Raw genomic sequence first — 18,754 nt, 5'->3', positions numbered from 1 at the left:
ACAAGTTAAGGGTTACAAGTCGCACGTTAAGGGTGAGAAGTCACACGTTAGGCGTTAGGTGTCACACGTTAAGGGTTAGGTGTCACATGTTAAGGGTTAGGTGTCACATGTTAAGGGTTAGGTGTCACATGTTAAGGGTTCGGTGTGACACATTTGGGGTTAGATGTAATACATTGGGGGTTAGATGTCACACGTTAGAGGTTAGATATCACACGATTGGGGTTAGAGTTCACATGTTCGAGGTTTGATGTCACACGTTAGAGGTTTGATGTCACACGTTAAGGGGTAGATGTCACACGTTAAGGGGTAGATGTCACAAGTTAAGGGTTAGAAGTCACACATTAAGGGTTAGAGTTCACACGTTTGGGGTTAGAGTTCACATGTTCAGGGTTAGAGTTCACATGTTCAGGGTTAGATGTCATACATTAGGCGTTCGCTGTTACAGGTTAACGGTGAAATGTCACACGTTCAAGGTTAGATATCACGTTTGGGGTTAGATGTCACATGGTAATGGATAGCTGTCACACGTTAGGGGTTAGACATCACATGTTAAGGGATAGATGTCACACGTTCGGGGTTAGAGGTCACATGGTAATGGATAGCTGTTACACGTTCGGGGTTAGACATCACATGTTAAGGGATAGATGTCACACGTTCGGGGTTAGATGTCACACGTTGGGGGTTATATCTTACACGTTTGGGGTTAAAAGTCACACGTTCAGGGTTAGATGTCACACGTTAAGGGTTAGATGTCACATGTTAAGGGTAAGATGTCACACGTTAAGGGTTAGATGTCACACGTTAAGGGTTAGATGTCACACGTTAAGGGTTAGATGTCACACGTTAAGGGTTAGATGTCACATGTTAGAGGAAATCATAGAAACCCTACAGTACAGAAAGAGGCCATTTGGCCCATCGAGTCTGCACCGACCACAATCCCACCCAGGCCCTACCCCCATATATTTTACCCGCTAATCCACACATCCCAGGACACTAAAGGGCAATTTTACCATGGCCAATCAACCTAACCCGCACATCTTTGGACTGTGGGAGGAAACCGGAGCACCCGGAGGAAACCCACGCACACACGAGGAGAATGTGAAAACTCCACACAGACAGTGACCCAAGCCGGGAATCGAACCCGGGACCCTGGAGCTGTGGAGCAGCAGTGCTAACCACTGTGCTACCGTGCCGCCCTAAGAGGTAAGATGTCACACGTTAAGGGTTAGATGTCACACATTAAGGGTTAGATGTCACACGTTCGGGGTTAGATGTCACATGTTGAGGGTTAGATGTCACACGTTAGGGGTTAGACGTCACACGTTAGGGGTTAGACGACACACGGTAGGGGTTATAGGTCACACGGTAGGGGTTATAGGTCACACGGTAGGGGTTATAGGTCACACGGTAGGGGTTATAGGTCACACGTTCGGGGTTAGAGGTCACACGGTAGGGGTTAGATGTCACACGTTCGGGGTTAGATGTCACATGGTCAGGGTTAGATGTCACACGTTCGGGATTAGATCTCACACGTCAAGGGTTAGATCTCACACGTTCGGGGTTCGCTGACGCACGTCCGGGGTTAGATGTCACACGTTCGGCGTTAGATGTCACACGTTCGGGGTTAGATGTCACACGTCAAGGATTAGATCTCACACGTCAAGGGTTAGATCTCACACGTCAAGGGTTAGATCTCACACGTTCGGGGTTCGCTGACGCACGTCCGGGGTTAGATGTCACACGTACGGCGCTAGATGTCACACGTTCGGGGTTAGATGTCACACGTTAGGGGTTAGATGTCACACGTTCGGGGTTAAATGTCACACGTTCGGGGTTAGATGTCACACGTTCGGCGTTAGATGTCACACGTTAGGGGTTAGAGGTCACACGTTCGGTGTTAGGTGTCACGCATTTGGGGTTAGATGTTACACGTCCGGTGTTAAATGTTACACATTCGGGGTTAGATGTCACACGTTAGGGGTTAGAAGTCACACGTTAGGGGTTAGAAGTCACACGTTAGGGGTTAGAAGTCACACGTTAGGGGTTAGAGGTCACACGTTTGGGGTGAGAGGTCACACGTTCGGGGTGAGAGGTCACATGTTCGGTGTTAGGTGGCACGCATTTGGGGTTAGATGTTACATGTCCAGCGTTAAATGTTACACGTTCGGGGCTAGCTGTCACACGTTAAGGGTTAGATGTCACACGTTAAGGGTTAGATGCCACACGTTAAGGGTTAGATGCCACACGTTCGGGGTTAGACGTCACACGTTAACGGTTAGATGTCACACGTTCGGGGTTAGATGTCACACGTTCGGGGTTAGATGTCACATGTTCGTGGTTAGACGTCACACGTTCACGGTTAGATGTCACACGTTAAGTGTTGGAAGTCACACGTTAAGGGTTAGATGTCACACGTTGAGGGTTAGTTGTCACACGTTTGGGATTAGAAGTCACATGTTAAAAGTTAGATGTTACACGTTAACGGTGAGATGTCACACATTCGGGGTTAGATGTCACACGTTCGGGGTTGGATGTCACACGTTCGGGGTTAGATGTCACACGTTCGGGGTTAGATGTCACACGTTCGGGGTTAGATGTCACACGTTAACGGTTAGATTTCACACGTTGACGGTTAGATGTCACACGTTCGGGGTTGGATGTCACACGTTCGGGGTTAGATGTCACGCGTTCGGGGTTAGATGTCACACGTTCGGGGTTAGATGTCACACGTTAAGGGGTAGATGTCACACCTTAAGGGTTAGATGTCACACGTTAGGGGTTAGATGTCACACGTTAAGGGTTAGATGTCACACGTTAAGGGTTAGATGTCACACGTTAGGGTTAGATGTCACACATTAGGGGTGAGATGTCACACGTTAGGGGTGAGCTGTCACACGTTCGGGGTTAGATGTCACACGTTCGGGGTTAGATGTCACACGTTCGGGGTTAGATGTCACACGTTCGGGGTTAGATGTCACACGTTCGGGGTTAGATGTCACACGTTAACGGTTAGATGTCACACGTTCGGGGTTAGATGTCACACGTTCGGGGTTAGATGTCACACGTTCGGGGTTAGATGTCACACGTTAAGGGTTAGATGTCACACGTTCGGGGTTAGATGTCACACGTTCGGGGTTAGATGTCACATGTTCGGGGTTAGATGTCACATGTTCGGGGTTCGATGTCACATGTTCGGGGTTCGATGTCACATGTTAAAGGATAGATGTCATACGCTCGGGGTGAGATGTCACACGCTCGGGGTTAGATGTCACACGTTAACGGTTAGGTGTCACACCTTAAGGGTTGCATGTGATACATTTGGGGTTAGATGTCACAAGTTAAGGGTTACAAGTCGCACGTTAAGGGTGAGAAGTCACATGTTAGGCGTTAGGTGTCACACGTTAAGGGTGAGGTGTCATACGTTAAGGGTTAGGTGTCACACGTTAAGGGTTAGGTGTCACACGTTCGGGGTTAGGTGTCACATGTTAAGGGTTAGGTGTGACACATTTGGGGTTAGATGTAATACATTGGGGGTTAGATGTCACACGTTAGAGGTTAGATATCACACGATTGGGGTTAGAGTTCACATGTTCGAGGTTTGATGTCACACGTTAAGGGGTAGATGTCACATGTTAAGGGTTACAAGTCACACATTAAGGGTTAGAGTTCACACGTTTGGGGTTAGAGTTCACATGTTCGGGGTTAGAGTTCACATGTTCAGGGTTAGAGTTCACATGTTCAGGGTTAGAGTTCACATGTTCGGGGTTAGAGTTCACATGTTCAGGGTTAGATGTCACACATTAGGGGTTCGCTGTTACACGTTAACGGTGAAATGTCACACGTTCAAGGTTAGATATCACGTTTGGGGTTAGATGTCACATGGTAATGGTAGCTGTCACACGTTAGGGGTTAGCTGTTACACGTTCGGGGTTAGACATCACATGTTAAGGGATAGATGTCACACGTTTGGGGTTAGATGTCACACGTTCGGAGTTAGAAGTCACAGGTTCGGGGATAGATGTCACACGTTCGGGGATAGATGTCACACGTTCGGGGATAGATGTCACACGTTAACGGTTAGATGTCACACGTTAACGGTTAGATGTCACACGTTAACGGTTAGATGTCACACGTTCGGGGTTAGATGTCACACGTTAAGGGTTAGATGTCACACGTTAAGGGTTAGATGTCACACGTTAGGGGTTAGATGTCACACGTTAGGGGTTAGATGTCACACGTTAAGGGTTAGATGTCACATGTTAGGGTTAGATGTCACACGTTAGGGTTAGATGTCACCCGTTCGGGGTTAGATGTCACACGTTCGGGGTGAGATGTCACACGTTAACGGTTAGATGTCACATGTTCGGTGTTAGATGTCACAAGTTCGGTGTTAGATGTCACAAGTTTGGGGTTAGATGTCACATGTTCGGGGTTAGATGTCACATGTTCGGGGTTCGATGTCACATGTTAAGGGATAGATGTCATACGCTCGGGGTGAGATGTCACACGATCGGGGTTAGATGTCACACGTTAACGGTTAGATGTCACACCTTAAGGGTTGCATGTGATACGTTTGGGGTTAGATGTCACAAGTTAAGGGTTACAAGTCGCACGTTCAGGGTGAGAAGTCACAAGTTAGGTGTTAGGTGTCAGACGTTAAGGGTTAGGTGTCACACGTTAAGGGTTAGGTGTCACATGTTAAGGGTTAGGTGTCACATGTTAAGGGTTAGGAGTGACACATTTGGGGTTAGATGAAATACATTGGGGGTTAGATGTCACACGTTAGAGGTTAGATATCACACGATTGGGGTTAGAGTTCACATGTTCGAGATTTGATGTCACACGTTAAGGGGTAGATGTCACACGTTAAGGGGTCGATGTCACAAGTTAAGGGTTACAAGTCACACATTAAGGGTTAGAGTTTACACGTTTGGGGTTAGAGTTCAAATGTTCAGGGTTAGAGTTCACATGTTCAGGGTTAGAGTTCACATGTTCAGGGTTAGAAGTCACACATTAGGGGTTCACTGTTACACGTTAACAGTGAAATGTCACATGTTCAAGGTTAGATATCATGTTTGGGGTTAGATGTCACATGGTAATGGATAGCTGTCACATGTTAGGGGTTAGCTGTTACACGTTCGGGGTTCGATGTCACATGTTCGGGGTTCGATGTCACATGTTCGGGGTTCGAAGTCACATATTAAGGGATTGATGTCATACGCTCGGGGTGAGATGTCACACGCTCAGGGTTAGATGTCACACGTTAACGGTTAGATGTCACACGTTAAGCGTTGCATGTGATACGTTTGGGGTTAGATGTCACAAGTTAAGAGTTACAAGTCGCACGTTAAGGGTGAGAAGTCACACGTTAGGCGTTAGGTGTCACACGTTAAGGGTGAGGTGTCACATGTTAAGGGTTAGGTGTCACACATTTGGGGTTAGATGTAATACATTGGGGATTAAATGTCACACGTTAAGGGGTAGATGTCACAAGTTAAGGGTTACAAGTCACACATTAAGGGTTAGAGTTCACACGTTAGGGGTTAGACATCACATGTTAAGGGATAGATGTCACACGTTAACGGTTAGATGTCACACGTTCGGGGTTAGATGTCACACGTTTGGGGTTAGATGTCACACGTTCGGGGTGAGATGTCACATGTTAACGGTTAGATGTCACACGTTCGGGGTTAGATGTCACACGTCAAGGATTAGATCTCACACGTCAAGGGTTAGATCTCACACGTCAAGGGTTAGATCTCACACGTTCGGGGTTCGCTGACGCACGTCCGGGGTTAGATGTCACACGTACGGCGCTAGATGTCACACGTTCGGGGTTAGATGTCACACGTTAGGGGTTAGATGTCACACGTTCGGGGTTAAATGTCACACGTTCGGGGTTAGATGTCACACGTTCGGCGTTAGATGTCACACGTTAGGGGTTAGAGGTCACACGTTCGGTGTTAGGTGTCACGCATTTGGGGTTAGATGTTACACGTCCGGTGTTAAATGTTACACATTCGGGGTTAGATGTCACACGTTAGGGGTTAGAAGTCACACGTTAGGGGTTAGAAGTCACACGTTAGGGGTTAGAGGTCACACGTTTGGGGTGAGAGGTCACACGTTCGGGGTGAGAGGTCACATGTTCGGTGTTAGGTGGCACGCATTTGGGGTTAGATGTTACATGTCCAGCGTTAAATGTTACACGTTCGGGGTTAGCTGTCACACGTTAAGGGTTAGATGTCACACGTTAAGGGTTAGATGCCACACGTTAAGGGTTAGATGTCACACGTTCGGGGTTAGACGTCACACGTTAACGGTTAGATGTCACACGTTCGGGGTTAGATGTCACACGTTCGGGGTTAGATGTCACATGTTCGTGGTTAGACGTCACACGTTCACGGTTAGATGTCACACGTTAAGTGTTGGAAGTCACACGTTAAGGGTTAGATGTCACACGTTGAGGGTTAGTTGTCACACGTTTGGGATTAGAAGTCACATGTTAAAAGTTAGATGTTACACGTTAACGGTGAGATGTCACACATTCGGGGTTAGATGTCACACGTTCGGGGTTGGATGTCACACGTTCGGGGTTAGATGTCACACGTTCGGGGTTAGATGTCACACGTTCGGGGTTAGATGTCACACGTTAACGGTTAGATTTCACACGTTAACGGTTAGATGTCACACGTTCGGGGTTGGATGTCACACGTTCGGGGTTAGATGTCACGCGTTCGGGGTTAGATGTCACACGTTCGGGGTTAGATGTCACACGTTCGGGGTTAGATGTCACACGTTCGGGGTTAGATGTCACACGTTAACGGTTAGATGTCACACGTTAACGGTTAGATGTCACACGTTCGGGGTTAGATGTCACATGTTCGGGGTTCGATGTCACATGTTCGGGGTTCGATGTCACATGTTAAAGGATAGATGTCATACGCTCGGGGTGAGATGTCACACGCTCGGGGTTAGATGTCACACGTTAACGGTTAGGTGTCACACCTTAAGGGTTGCATGTGATACATTTGGGGTTAGATGTCACAAGTTAAGGGTTACAAGTCGCACGTTAAGGGTGAGAAGTCACATGTTAGGCGTTAGGTGTCACACGTTAAGGGTGCGGTGTCACACGTTAAGGGTTAGGTGTCACACGTTAAGGGTTAGATGCCACACGTTAAGGGTTAGATGTCACACGTTCGGGGTTAGACGTCACACGTTAACGGTTAGATGTCACACGTTCGGGGTTAGATGTCACACGTTCGGGGTTAGATGTCACATGTTCGTGGTTAGACGTCACACGTTCACGGTTAGATGTCACACGTTAAGTGTTGGAAGTCACACGTTAAGGGTTAGATGTCACACGTTGAGGGTTAGTTGTCACACGTTTGGGATTAGAAGTCACATGTTAAAAGTTAGATGTTACACGTTAACGGTGAGATGTCACACATTCGGGGTTAGATGTCACACGTTCGGGGTTGGATGTCACACGTTCGGGGTTAGATGTCACACGTTCGGGGTTAGATGTCACACGTTCGGGGTTAGATGTCACACGTTAACGGTTAGATTTCACACGTTAACGGTTAGATGTCACACGTTCGGGGTTGGATGTCACACGTTCGGGGTTAGATGTCACGCGTTCGGGGTTAGATGTCACACGTTCGGGGTTAGATGTCACACGTTCGGGGTTAGATGTCACACGTTCGGGGTTAGATGTCACACGTTAACGGTTAGATGTCACACGTTAACGGTTAGATGTCACACGTTCGGGGTTAGATGTCACATGTTCGGGGTTCGATGTCACATGTTCGGGGTTCGATGTCACATGTTCGGGGTTCGATGTCACATGTTAAAGGATAGATGTCATACGCTCGGGGTGAGATGTCACACGCTCGGGGTTAGATGTCACACGTTAACGGTTAGGTGTCACACCTTAAGGGTTGCATGTGATACATTTGGGGTTAGATGTCACAAGTTAAGGGTTACAAGTCGCACGTTAAGGGTGAGAAGTCACATGTTAGGCGTTAGGTGTCACACGTTAAGGGTGCGGTGTCACACGTTAAGGGTTAGGTGTCACACGTTAAGGGTTAGGTGTCACACGTTAAGGGCTAGGTGTGACACATTTGGGGTTAGATGTAATACATTGGGGGTTAGATGTCACACGTTAGAGGTTAGATATCACACGATTGGGGTTAGAGTTCACATGTTCGAGGTTTGATGTCACACGTTAAGGGGTAGATGTCACACGTTAAGGGTTACAAGTCACACATTAAGGGTTAGAGTTCACACGTTTGGGGTTAGAGTTCACATGTTCGGGGTTAGAGTTCACATGTTCAGGGTTAGAGTTCACATGTTCAGGGTTAGAGTTCACATGTTCGGGGTTAGAGTTCACATGTTCAGGGTTAGATGTCACACATTAGGGGTTCGCTGTTACACGTTAACGGTGAAATGTCACACGTTCAAGGTTAGATATCACGTTTGGGGTTAGATGTCACATGGTAATGGTAGCTGTCACACGTTAGGGGTTAGCTGTTACACGTTCGGGGTTAGACATCACATGTTAAGGGATAGATGTCACACGTTTGGGGTTAGATGTCACACGTTCGGAGTTAGAAGTCACAGGTTCGGGGATAGATGTCACACGTTCGGGGATAGATGTCACACGTTAACGGTTAGATGTCACACGTTAACGGTTAGATGTCACACGTTCGGGGTGAGATGTCACACGTTCGGGGATAGATGTCACACGTTCGGGGTGAGATGTCACACGTTCGGGGATAGATGTCACACGTTCGGGGATAGATGTCACACGTTAACGGTTAGATGTCACACGTTAACGGTTAGATGTCACACGTTCGGGGTTAGATGTCACACGTTAAGGGTTAGATGTCACACGTTAGGGGTTAGATGTCACACGTTAGGGGTTAGATGTCACACGTTAAGGGTTAGATGTCACATGTTAGGGTTAGATGTCACACGTTAGGGTTAGATGTCACACGTTCGGGGTTAGATGTCACACGTTCGGGGTGAGATGTCACACGTTAACGGTTAGATGTCACATGTTCGGTGTTAGATGTCACAAGTTCGGTGTTAGATGTCACAAGTTCGGGGTTAGATGTCACATGTTCGGGGTTAGATGTCACATGTTCGGGGTTCGATGTCACATGTTAAGGGATAGATGTCATACGCTCGGGGTGAGATGTCACACGATCGGGGTTAGATGTCACACGTTAACGGTTAGATGTCACACCTTAAGGGTTGCATGTGATACGTTTGGGCTTAGATGTCACAAGTTAAGGGTTACAAGTCGCACGTTAAGGGTGAGAAGTCACACGTTAGGCGTTAGGTGTCACACGTTAAGGGTTAGGTGTCACATGTTAAGGGTTAGGTGTCACATGTTAAGGGTTAGGAGTGACACATTTGGGGTTAGATGAAATACATTGGGGGTTAGATGTCACACGTTAGAGGGTAGATATCACACGATTGGGGTTAGAGTTCACATGTTCGAGATTTGATGTCACACGTTAAGGGGTAGATGTCACACGTTAAGGGGTCGATGTCACAAGTTAAGGGTTACAAGTCACACATTAAGGGTTAGAGTTTACACGTTTGGGGTTAGAGTTCAAATGTTCAGGGTTAGAGTTCACATGTTCAGGGTTAGAGTTCACATGTTCAGGGTTAGAAGTCACACATTAGGGGTTCGCTGTTACACGTTAACAGTGAAATGTCACATGTTCAAGGTTAGATATCATGTTTGGGGTTAGATGTCACATGGTAATGGATAGCTGTCACATGTTAGGGGTTAGCTGTTACACGTTCGGGGTTAGATGTCACATGTTCGGGGTTCGATGTCACATGTTCGGGGTTCGAAGTCACATGTTAAGGGATTGATGTCATACGCTCGGGGTGAGATGTCACACGCTCAGGGTTAGATGTCACACGTTAACGGTTAGATGTCACACGTTAAGCGTTGCATGTGATACGTTTGGGGTTAGATGTCACAAGTTAAGAGTTACAAGTCGCACGTTCAGGGTGAGAAGTCACACGTTAGGCGTTAGGTGTCACACGTTAAGGGTTAGGTGTCAGACGTTAAGGGTTAGGTGTCACACGTTAAGGGTGAGGTGTCACATGTTAAGGGTTAGGTGTCACACATTTGGGGTTAGATGTAATACTTTGGGGGTTAGATGTCACACGTTAAGGGGTAGATGTCACAAGTTAAGGGTTACAAGTCACACATTAAGGGTTAGAGTTCACACGTTAGGGGTTAGACATCACATGTTAAGGGATAGATGTCACACGTTCGGGGTTAGATGTCACACGTTGGGGGTTATATCTTACACGTTCGGGGTTAAAAGTCACACGTTAAGGGTTAGATGTCACACGTTAAGGGTTAGATGTCACACGTTAAGGGTTAGATGTCACACGTTAAGGGTTAGATGTCACACGTTAAGGGTTAGATGTCACACGTTAAGGGTTAGATGTCACACGTTAGGGGTTAGATGTCACACGTTAAGGGTTAGATGTCACACGTTAAGGGTTAGATGTCACACGTTAAGGGTTAGATGTCACATGTTAGAGGAAATCATAGAAATCATAGAAACCCTACAGGACAGAAAGAGGCCATTTGGCCCATCGAGTCTGCACCGACCACAATCCCACCCAGGCCCTACCCTCATATATTTTACCCGCTAATCCACATATCCCAGTATACTATGGGGCAATTTTACCATGGCCAATCAACCTAACCCGCACATCTTTGGACTGTGGGAGGAAACCGGAGCACCCGGAGGAAACCCACGCAGACACGAGGAGAATGTGAAAACTCCACACAGACAGTGACCCAAGCCGGGAATCGAACTCAGGTCCCTGGAGCTGTGGAGCAGCAGTGCTAACCACTGTGCTACCGTGCCGCCCTAAGAGGTAAGATGTCACACGTTCGGGGTTAGATGTCACATGTTGAGGGTTAAATGTCACACATTGTGGGTTAGATGTCACACGTTAGGGGTTAGACGTCACACGTTAGTGGTTATAGGTCACACGGTAGGGGTTATAGGTCACACGTTCGGGGTTAGAGGTCACACATTAGGGGTTAGATGTCACACGTTAGGGGTTAGATGTCACACGGTCAGGGTTCGATGTCACACATCAAGGGTTAGATCTCACACGTTCGGGGTTCGCTGACGTACGTCCGGGGTTAGATGTCACACGTTCGGCGTTATATGTCCCACGGTCGGGGTTAGATGTCACACGTTGAGGGTTAAATGTCACACATTGTGGGTTAGATGTCACACGTTAGGGGTTAGACGTCACACGTTAGGGGTTATAGGTCACACGGTAGGGGTTATAGGTCACACGTTCGGGGTTAGAGGTCACACGTTCGGGGTTAGATGTCACACGTCAAGGATTAGATCTCACACGTCAAGGGTTAGATCTCACACGTCAAGGGTTAGATCTCACACGTTCGGGGTTCGCTGACGTACGTCCGGGGTTAGATGTCACACGTTCGGCGTTATATGTCCCACGTTCGGGGTTAGATGTCACACGTTCGGCGTTATATGTCACACATTCGGGGTTAGATTTCACACGTTCGGCGTTAGATGTCACACGTTCGGCGTTAGATGTCACACGTCAGGGGTTAGATGTCACACGTTTGGGGTTAGATGTCACACGTTAGGGGTTAGATGTCACACGTTAGGGGTTAGAGGTCACACGTTAGGGGTTAGAGGTCACACGTTCGGTGTTACGTGTCACGCATTTGGGGTTAGATGTTACACGTCCGGGGTTAAATGTCACATGTTAGGGGTTAGATGTCACACGTTAGGGGTTAGAAGTCACACGTTAGGGGTTAGAGGTCACACGTTAGGGGTTAGAGGTCACACGTTAGGGGTGAGAGGTCACACGTTCGGGGTGAGAGGTCACACGTTCGGGGTTAGAGGTCACATGTTCGGTGTTAGGTGGCACGCATTTGGGGTTAGATGTTACATAGAACATAGAACATAGAACATTACAGCGCAGAACAGGCCCTTCGGCCCACGATGTTGCACCGACCAGTTAAAAAAAAAACTGTGACCCTCCAACCTAAACCAATTTCTTTTCGTCCATGAACCTATCTACGGATCTCTTAAACGCCCCCAAACTAGGCGCATTTACTACTGATGCTGGCAGGGCATTCCAATCCCTCACCACCCTCTGGGTAAAGAACCTACCCCTGACATCGGTTCTATAACTACCCCCCCTCAATTTAAAGCCATGCTCCCTCGTGCTGGATTTCTCCATCAGAGGAAAAAGGCTATCACTATCCACCCTATCTAAACCTCTAATCATCTTATATGTTTCAATAAGATCCCCTCTTAGCCGCCGCCTTTCCAGCGAAAACAATCCCAAATCCCTCAGCCTCTCCTCATAGGATCTCCCCTCCATACCAGGCAACATCCTGGTAAACCTCCTCTGCACCCTCTCCAAAGCCTCCACATCCTTCCTGCAATGTGGGGACCAGAACTGCACACAGTACTCCAAGTGCGGCCGCACCAGAGTTGTGTACAGTTGCAACATAACGCTACGACTCCTAAATTCAATCCCCCTACCAATAAACGCCAAGACACCATATGCCTTCTTAACAACCTTATCTACTTGATTCCCAACTTTCAGGGATCTATGCACACATACACCTAGATCCCTCTGCTCCTCCACACTATTCAAAGTCCTCCCGTTAGCCCTATACTCAACACATCTGTTATTCCTACCAAAGTGAATTACCTCACACTTCTCCGCATTAAACTCCATCCGCCACCTCTCGGCCCAACTTTGCAACCTGTCTAAGTCTTCCTGCAAACTACGACACCCTTCCTCACTGTCTACCACACCACCGACTTTGGTGTCATCAGCAAATTTGCTAATCCACCCAACTATACCCTCATCCAGATCATTAATAAATATTACAAACATGTCCGGCGTTAAATGTTACACGTTCGGGGTTAGCTGTCACACATTCAGAGTTCGATGTCACACATTCAGGGTTAGATGTCACACGTTAAGGGTTAGATGTCACACGTTCGGGGGTTAGATGTCACACGTTTGGGGTTAGATGTCACACGTTCGGGGTTAGATGTCACACGTTCGGGGTTAGACGTCACACGTTAACGGTTAGCTGTCACACGTTAAGTGTTGGAAGTCACACGTTAAGGGTTAGATGTCACACGTTCGGGGTTAGATGTCACATGTTCGTGGTTAGACGTCACACGTTCACGGTTAGATGTCACACGTTAAGTGTTGGAAGTCACACGTTAAGGGTTAGATGTCACACGTTCGGGGTTAGATGTCACACGTTGAGGGTTAGTTGTCACACGTTTGGGATTAGAAGTCACGTTAAAAGTTAGATGTTACACGTTAACGGTGAGATGTCACACATTTGGGGTTAGATGTCACATGGTAAGGGATAGATGTCACAGGTTCGGGGTGAGATGTCACACGTTCGGGGTGAGATGTCACACGTTTGGGGTTAAATGTCACACGTTCGGGGTTAGATGTCACACGTTAACGGTTAGATGTCACACGTTCGGGGTTTGATGTCACACGTTTGGGGTTAGATGTCACACGTTTGGGGTTAGATGTCACACGTTCGGGGTTCGATGTCACACGTTCGGGGTTCGATGTCACATGTTCGGGGTTCGATGTCACATGTTCGGGGTTCGATGTCACATGTTCGGGGTTCGATGTCACATGTTAAGGGATAGATGTCATACGCTCGGGGTGAGATGTCACACGCTCGGGGTTAGATGTCACACGTTAACGGTTAGGTGTCACACCTTAAGGGTTGCATGTGATACATTTGGGGTTAGATGTCACAAGTTAAGGGTTACAAGTCGCACATTAAGGGTGAGAAGTCACACGTTAGGCGTTAGGTGTCACACGTTAAGGGTTAGGTGTCACACGTTAAGGGTTAGGTGTCACATGTTAAGGGTTAGGTGTGACACATTTGGGGTTAGATGTAATACATTGGGGGTTAGATGTCACACGTTAGAGGTTAGATATCACACGATTGGGGTTAGAGTTCACATGTTCGAGGTTTGATGTCACACGTTAAGGGGTAGATGTCACACGTTAAGGGGTAGATGTCACAAGTTAAGGGTTAGAAGTCACACATTAAGGGTTAGAGTTCACACGTTTGGGGTTAGAGTTCACATGTTCAGGGTTAGAGTTCACATGTTCAGGGTTAGATGTCATACATTAGGGGTTCGCTGTTACAGGTTAACGGTGAAATGTCACACGTTCAAGGTTAGATATCACGTTTGGGGTTAGATGTCACATGGTAATGGATAGCTGTCACACGTTAGGGGTTAGACATCACATGTTAAGGGATAGATGTCACACGTTCGGGGTTAGAGGTCACATGGTAATGGATAGCTGTTACACGTTCGGGGTTAGACATCACATGTTAAGGGATAGATGTCACACGTTCGGGGTTAGATGTCACACGTTGGGGGTTATATCTTACACGTTTGGGGTTAAAAGTCACATGTTCAGGGTTAGATGTCACACGTTAAGGGTTAGATGTCACATGTTAAGGGTAAGATGTCACACGTTAAGGGTTAGATGTCACACGTTAAGGGTTAGATGTCACACGTTAAGGGTTAGATGTCACATGTTAGAGGAAATCATAGAAACCCTACAGTACAGAAAGAGGCCATTTGGCCCATCGAGTCTGCACCGACCACAATCCCACCCAGGCCCTACCCCCATATATTTTACCCGCTAATCCACACATCCCAGGACACTAAAGGGCAATTTTACCATGGCCAATCAACCTAACCCGCACATCTTTGGACTGTGGGAGGAAACCGGAGCACCCGGAGGAAACCCACGCACACACGAGGAGAATGTGAAAACTCCACACAGACAGTGACCCAAGCCGGGAATCGAACCCGGGACCCTGGAGCTGTGAAGCAGCAGTGCTAACCACTGTGCTACCGTGCCGCCCTAAGAGGTAAGATGTCACACGTTAAGGGTTAGATGTCACACGTTCGGGGTTAGATGTCACATGTTGAGGGTTAGATGTCACACGTTAGGGGTTATAGGTCACACGGTAGGGGTTATAGGTCACACGGTAGGGGTTATAGGTCACACGTTCGGGGTTAGAGGTCACACGGTAGGGGTTAGATGTCACACGTTCGGGGTTAGATGTCACATGGTCAGGGTTAGATGTCACACGTCAAGGATTTGATCTCACATGTCAAGGGTTAGATCTCACACGTTCGGGGTTCGCTGACGCACGTCCGGGGTTAGATGTCACACGTTCGGCGTTAGATGTCACACGTTCGGGGTTAGATGTCACACGTTCGGGGTTAGATGTCACACGTTCGGGGTTAGATGTCACACGTCAAGGATTAGATCTCACACGTCAAGGATTAGATCTCACACGTCAAGGGTTAGATCTCACACGTCAAGGGTTAGATCTCACACGTTCGGGGTTCGCTGACGCACGTCCGGGGTTAGATGTCACACGTACGGCGCTAGATGTCACACGTTCGGGGTTAGATGTCACATGTTCGGGGTTCGATGTCACATGTTAAGGGATAGATGTCATACGCTCGGGGTGAGATATCTCACGCTCGGGGTTAGATGTCACATGTTAACGGTTAGATGTCACACCTTAAGGGTTGCATGTGATACATTTGGGGTTAGATGTCACAAGTTAAGGGTTACAAGTCGCACGTTAAGGGTGAGAAGTCACAAGTTAGGTGTCACACGTTAAGGGTTAGGTGTCACACGTTAAGGGTTAGGTGTCACACGTTAAGGGTTCGGTGTGACACATTTGGGGTTAGATGAAATACATTGGGGGTTAGATGCCACACGTTAGAGGTTAGATATCACACGATTGGGGTTAGAGTTCACATGTTCGAGATTTGATGTCACACGTTAAGGGGTAGATGTCACACGTTAAGGGGTCGATGTCACAAGTTAAGGGTTACAAGTCACACATTAAGGGTTAGAGTTTACACGTTTGGGGTTAGAGTTCACATGTTCAGGGTTAGAGTTCACATGTTCAGGGTTAGAGTTCACATGTTCAGGGTTAGAGTTCACATGTTCAGGGTTAGAAGTCACACATTAGGGGTTCGCTGTTACACGTTAACAGTGAAATGTCACATGTTCAAGGTTAGATATCATGTTTGGGGTTAGATGTCACATGGTAATGGATAGCTGTCACATGTTAGGGGTTAGCTGTTACAAGTTCGGGGTTAGATGTCACATGTTCGGGGTTCGATGTCACATGTTCGGGGTTCGAAGTCACATGTTAAGGGATTGATGTCATACGCTCGGGGTGAGATGTCACACGCTCAGGGTTAGATGTCACACGTTAACGGTTAGATGTCACACGTTAAGCGTTGCATGTGATACGTTTGGGGTTAGATGTCACACGTTAAGGGTTACAAGTCGCACGTTCAGGGTGAGAAGTCACACGTTAGGCGTTAGGTGTCAGACGTTAAGGGTTAGGTGTCACACGTTAAGGGTGAGGTGTCACATGTTAAGGGTTAGGTGTCACACATTTGGGGTTAGATGTAATACATTGGGGGTTAGATGTCACACGTTAAGGGGTAGATGTCACAAGTTAAGGGTTACAAGTCACACATTAAGGGTTAGAGTTCACACGTTAGGGGTTAGACATCACATGTTAAGGGATAGATGTCACACGTTCGGGGTTAGATGTCACACGTTGGGGGTTATATCTTACACGTTCGGGGTTAAAAGTCACACGTTAAGGGTTAGATGTCACACGTTAAGGGTTAGATGTCACACGTTAAGGGTTAGATGTCACACGTTAAGGGTTAGATGTCACACGTCAAGGATTTGATCTCACACGTCAAGGGTTAGATGTCACACGTTAAGGGTTAGATGTCACACGTTAAGGGTTAGATGTCACATGTTAGAGGAAATCATAGAAATCATAGAAACCCTACAGGACAGAAAGAGGCCATTTGGCCCATCGAGTCTGCACCGACCACAATCCCACCCAGGCCCTACCCTCATATATTTTACCCGCTAATCCACACATCCCAGTATACTATGGGGCAATTTTACCATGGTCAATCAACCTAACCCGCACATCTTTGGACTGTGGGAGGAAACCGGAGCACCCGGAGGAAACCCACGCAGACACGAGGAGAATGTGAAAACTCCACACAGACAGTGACCCAAGCCGGGAATCGAACTCAGGTCCCTGGAGCTGTGGAGCAGCAGTGCTAACCACTGTGCTACTGTGCCGCCCTAAGAGGTAAGATGTCACACGTTTGGCGTTAGATGTCACACGTTCGGGGTTAGATGTCACATGTTGAGGGTTAAATGTCACACATTGTGGGTTAGATGTCACACGTTAGGGGTTAGACGTCACACGTCACACGTTAGTGGTTATAGGTCACACGGTAGGGGTTATAGGTCACACGTTCGGGGTTAGAGGTCACACATTAGGGGTTAGATGTCACACGTTAGGGGTTAGATGTCACACGTTAGGGGTTAGATGTCACACGGTCAGGGTTCGATGTCACACATCAAGGATTAGATCTCACACGTCAAGGGTTAGATCTCACACGTTCGGGGTTCGCTGACGTACGTCCGGGGTTAGATGTCACACGTTCGGCGTTATATGTCCCACGGTCGGGGTTAGATGTCACACGTTGAGGGTTAAATGTCACACATTGTGGGTTAGATGTCACACGTTAGGGGTTAGACGTCACACGTTAGGGGTTATAGGTCACACGGTAGGGGTTATAGGTCACACATTCGGGGTTAGAGGTCACACGTTCGGGGTTAGATGTCACACGTCAAGGATTAGATCTCACACGTCAAGGGTTAGATCTCACACGTCAAGGGTTAGATCTCACACGTTCGGGGTTCGCTGACGTACGTCCGGGGTTAGATGTCACACGTTCGGCGTTATATGTCCCACGTTCGGGGTTAGATGTCACACGTTCGGCGTTATATGTCACACGTTCGGGGTTAGATTTCACATGTTCGGGGTTAGATGTCACACGTCAGGGGTTAGATGTCACACGTCTGGGGTTAGATGTCACACGTTAGGGGTTAGAGGTCACACGTTAGGGGTTAGAGGTCACACGTTAGGGGTTAGAGGTCACACGTTCGGTGTTACGTGTCACGCATTTGGGGTTAGATGTTACACGTCCGGGGTTAAATGTCACATGTTAGGGGTTAGATGTCACACGTTAGGGGTTAGAAGTCACACGTTAGGGGTTAGAGGTCACACGTTAGGGGTTAGAGGTCACACGTTAGGGGTGAGAGGTCACACGTTAGGGGTGAGAGGTCACACGTTCGGGGTGAGAGGTCACACGTTCGGGGTTAGAGGTCACATGTTCGGTGTTAGGTGGCACGCATTTGGGGTTAGATGTTACATGTCCGGCGTTAAATGTTACACGTTCGGGGTTAGCTGTCACACATTCAGGGTTAGATGTCACACGTTCAGGGTTAGATGTCACACGTTAAGGGTTAGATGTCACACGTTCGGGGGTTAGATGTCACACGTTCGGGGTTAGATGTCACACGTTCGGGGTTAGATGTCACACGTTCGGGGTTAGATGTCACACGTTCGGGGTTAGACGTCACACGTTCACGGTTAGATGTCACACGTTAAGTGTTGGAAGTCACACGTTAAGGGTTAGATGTCACACGTTGAGGGTTAGTTGTCACACGTTTGGCATTAGAAGTCACGTTAAAAGTTAGATGTTACACGTTAACGGTGAGATGTCAC

Source organism: Mustelus asterias, chromosome 13 (assembly GCF_964213995.1).
Source record: "Mustelus asterias chromosome 13, sMusAst1.hap1.1, whole genome shotgun sequence".
NCBI lineage: Eukaryota > Metazoa > Chordata > Chondrichthyes > Carcharhiniformes > Triakidae > Mustelus > Mustelus asterias.
This window is presented reverse-complemented; position numbering follows the sequence as displayed.